The 4,728-nt window shown below is 34.4% G+C and overlaps 1 pseudogene; it reads left to right on the plus strand.

Annotated features, from left to right (window-relative positions):
• The first annotated feature begins 272 nt into the window (after positions 1–272).
• Positions 273–2,605, plus strand: LOC110905207 (annotated as a pseudogene).
• The last annotated feature ends 2,123 nt before the right edge of the window (positions 2,606–4,728 follow it).

Raw genomic sequence — 4,728 nt, forward strand, 5'->3', positions numbered from 1 at the left:
TTTTTAGGTTTTTTTAAAGATGCTGAGATTTTAGTAGATAAATGGAAAATCTGGTGGGATTCATTGGCCGTTGATTTGAGCTTCAGCTGAGTACAAGACTAGATCATCAAGAGTATTCAAGAAACCATCAATCTCCACTTTGTTATTTACTTTTGTTTTCTTCAATCTCACATCCATATTTGTCTCCAGGTAATATTCTTATATAGGTTTCAATCCCACTGTCTTTGACGGCGACGATACATCAGGTAAGTTTTAGACATGGATTTTGCTTTATGTTCTTTGATTGTTCAATCTGGAATTTTATAAATGAAGGATCTGTGTTAGATGATAGGATTGTTGAATGGAACCAAGAATCTGTTGATGTTTGTAAGTTAGATGGGGTTTTCAGGGATGTTGCATTCATGGTGTTCGATGTAAGTCCTCGACCAAACAACCTAATCATTATCATTGGATTCGTGATTTATCATTTTGACTGTAATTTTATGGCGTTTATGTTTGATTGTATGAAATTTTATGTGTGATTTGACAGAGGAAGGCAGTGTTAGAGTCGGCACCGCTTTATCTGTCTCTGGCACCAAAATCTAAAAACTTGAGTACCACGCCGCGGTTACCGGATTGAGTTTTGCCCAAACAATCAACGTAATCAGTTCAATTCAAATGCTCATTTTAGTATCATTGATTTTCGTTTCTTGGTATCCAACGTAAATGGTATCCATGGATTCCAAATGATCAGAATTGGATGATCAGTTGTAATAGTTATTATTGATTATGTTTGGGTGTTTGGAAAGTTATAATTTTTAAGGAGATAAAAGATAGAATAAGTGTTTGTAAGTACTTTTATTACACGTGTTGATAAAATGTCTAATTTATTTTAAATGTAATTGTGCAGAACTTGAGGGAGATGTTGATGATGAGGAGATAAAGTTGGCTTACAGACGTTTAGCAAAGTTTTATCACCATGATGGTATGTTCTTAGCTACTTTCCATATAGTTTCTTAAAGTAACATGTTATTTTTATAATGCATTATCATACTTTGTTTTGATTATTGTTTAGCATTATCATACTTCAGTATGTTTTTAATCTCATTTTTTTCTTATATCTTGTATATGTTTGTAGTCTATAATGGCAAAGGGTCTCTAGAAGAAGGAGAAACGGCTGAAGCTCGGTTTATTAAAATTCAAGCGGCCTATGAATTGCTGATAGATAGTGAAGAAAAGAGGAAATATGAAATGGAAAACCGAGCCAACCCAGTGAAGGTACTAACAATTTATATTCAATATGATACGCTTAAACCAAACACCTTATACGGTTCATATTCGGCTATTCTCATTACCAAACCCTGTATCCAAACACACCTTTATACCTTTTTATATTTTTGTTGGTATGCGGGCCATTCAGTGTACTTTGTTACTTGTTCGTGTTGGCAGGCATCTCAAGCATGGATGGAGTGGCCAATGAAAAAACGTAATGCGTTTGATCAAAAGGGTGACATGGCGATTGTCGCTTGGGCTGAACAGCAGCAGCGCGAGTTAAATATCTGTGTACGCCGTCTCTCTCGCTCAAAGGTATTATATATACTTACAATTTTTATTTTTATTCTTTTTTGTTGTGATGAAGTAGTTTTTGAATAAAGCTATCTAACGTGGATTAAAATTAAACTTGAGTAAAATGCCATTTTCGTTCCTGAGGTTTGGCCAGTTATACGACTTTCGTCCAAAGGTTTGTTTTTCCGCATTTGGATCCAAAATGTTTGAAATTTTGCCATTTTCATCCGGCTCGTTAACTCCACCCATTTTTCTCCGTTAAGTCAGGGTATTTCCGTCTTTTTGTTAACTTAAAGGGCAATTCGGTCTTTTTCACTTTATGTAAAAAGAGCGAATACCATTGAAAAAGACTGAATTGCCCTTTAAGTTAACAAAAAGACGAAAATACCACTGACTTAACAGAGAAAAATGGATGGAGTTAACAAGCCGGATGAAAATGGCAAGATTTCAAATCTTTTGGATCCAGATGCGGAAAAACAAACATTTGGACGAAAGTCGCAAAACTGGCCAAACCTCAGGGACAAAAATGGCATTTTACTCATTAGACTTTTAGGCAACTTTTTACCATGTGGACACAGTTATGTCTTGGCGATTTACCTACCTAATTTGGTTCTGTATAGAATGCGCCTCGCTACTATATGCGCTTTTCTTATATCGTTTGTTGTGAAATGTTTAGGTTGATCCCGATGAGGAAAGAAGAATTCTTGCAAAAGAGAAAAAAGCGTCAATTGAGAATTATACCAACACATTGAAAAGGCATACACTTGTGTTGAGGAAAAGGGATTTATTGAGAAAGAAAGCGAAGAGAAGAAAAAACTCCTGATTACTCAGCTTCTAGCAGCCGAGGGTCTCGAGCTTGCATCAGACGAAGATGATAAAACGTCATAAGCCATATTTTGCAATTGCATTTCGATGTTTATAGAATGTAAATTGGTTAAGTTTATAATTTGTTGTATTGCTTGACAGCATGTATGTATGTATATATGCCTTTAAAGATACAATACAAGATACTTTATGCATACCTATCAACTTCTTGTTGAGGGGCAGAAATGTTGTTTTCCTTTACCCTTTTTGATTGAAAAAAAAAAAACATTTTTACTACTTTTCTTTTTCAAGGTAATTTTTACAGTATCTACTTGAGTACACGATTAAACACACGCTTTTTGGTCACTCCCTACATATCATTAGAGGGTGTCTTGATGATTAATTGAAGGCGCTCTTGCTGGACATGTTCATAACATAATGCTATATAGTGCTGGTACTTATGTACAAAGTAATTTTGCTGTGTAAAGAAAAAAAAATCTATATTTAAATCCAAAACATTAGTTTATTAATAATCTCCTATAGCTAGAGGCTAGAGTTGCATGAATCAAACTGCAACACAGTTCAATTAGAAAGAGTAAGCTTATAGGTTTGCTTTAAAGATAATGATACAAAATAAAACACACATTCTTATATTTAATGAAACAAAAACACCTTCCTCATTTTACACCTAAAATGATACTTCCTCAACTGAAAGAACATAAAACATGAAGAACAAACTTCACTTTATTTTAATGAGTTTTCTCCTTTTTTACAGTTGTATCTGTATAAGTAGATTGCAACTTTTAGTTTTCAATTTTTCTATTTAAGACTTATATTTTCTTATTCGTGTACTATTTTATATAACTTTTATTTATGTTTAAGACTTATATTTTTATTTGTGTTACTTTATTACGTCAACGATTTCTTGAAGTAGTTGATAATTTAAATTCTAAATTTAATAATTACTAGGCATGTTTAATACTTATGACATATATCCACCACAATAATGCTTCTATAAATATTATAGAAATAAGAAAACTACCAGAAATAAGTACCGCAATGCAAAGTGTCACCCCCGCCGCATCGCGCGGGCACCCTACTAGTTACCAATTATGTATGAAAAGGGCATTTTGGTAATTTAACTAAGGCATATAAACTACTTATCATACAACTACATAAACGAAGTGACCATAAGGTATAACCTCGGAAGGTTATTCCCTATACAACTATGGTCACTAAACATAACATGTTTGGTCGGACCCTAATGATCGACCAAACGGGTCAGGTTCGAAAGTATAAGCGATTGTTTAAATCGCTTACCTTACGACCCTACATAAGCACTAATCTAAAAAGCGACGAGCTAAACATTCTAGAACATGTTTAGTTAAGTTAGAAAACAGGTTTGGTATTAAAACAAACAGTTTTAATACCCTAGAGTAGTTTGGTTATAAAATACGCTAGAAAACGCATTTTGGCCGAAACTACGACTCGTCACTAAGCCTAGATAACGTGGTAATCAGTAGGTATAGTCACTAGGGACTATAACCATCGTGATTACGCTCACGTTATGAAGTTCAAACGAACTTTGTATTGACCATAAACTGGTCAATGCAGAAAGTCAAACACAGTTTGACTTTTAAGCGAAAAACGAAAGAAAAGAACGAAAGAATTCTTACAGAAGGTCCCCACAAGATTTGATCCGATTATTCTCAGGTATGGAGTATAAAAACCCCTAATTAGAGAACAAAATCAGATCAAATGTGAGGAAATAAGTGAAGACATGGTGGGTATATATAGGAAATCTAGAACCGTTAGGATCGTTCATCGCAAAACGAGCTTCGATCTCATCCGTACACATGTGCCCATGGTTTTGTGAAACCATGGGAGCCCATAGTTTCATTAAACCATGTGAAAATGAGGGGAATACCTGAAACAAGCTGAAATTTATATTTTTCATTTTGGTCCCATCCTAAGATAACTATGGCAGAATGTCAATTTTGGTCCCTGAACTTCAGAAACATGCGTTTCGGCTCATTTTTGACACGTTTAAGCCCCGTTAACCTCATTTCAAGGCTTTAAATGAAGTTAAAGTATAGGAAACTCAAAACATGTTCAAAAATATGTCGGATGTCAGTTCGTTTGGTCGTACGGTTGCGTTGTTCGGTTAATTACGACGGAAGTCGTAACGAACACAAAAACGATCCAAATCAAGCGACGAATGGAATTTTCTTATGCCAAACACTAAAATAAAATAATTTAATACTTACATAAATTTTTGGATGTCCGGATATATTCAGAACGTAAGATATGCGCGAAAATGCAAACTTATGCACTTTTTGACGCTTTTAGTCCCTGAATGACCAAAAGTTTATTTTTGCG

The sequence above is a fragment of the Helianthus annuus genome, chromosome 14 (genome assembly GCF_002127325.2).
Source record: "Helianthus annuus cultivar XRQ/B chromosome 14, HanXRQr2.0-SUNRISE, whole genome shotgun sequence".
NCBI classification, from domain to species: domain Eukaryota; kingdom Viridiplantae; phylum Streptophyta; class Magnoliopsida; order Asterales; family Asteraceae; genus Helianthus; species Helianthus annuus.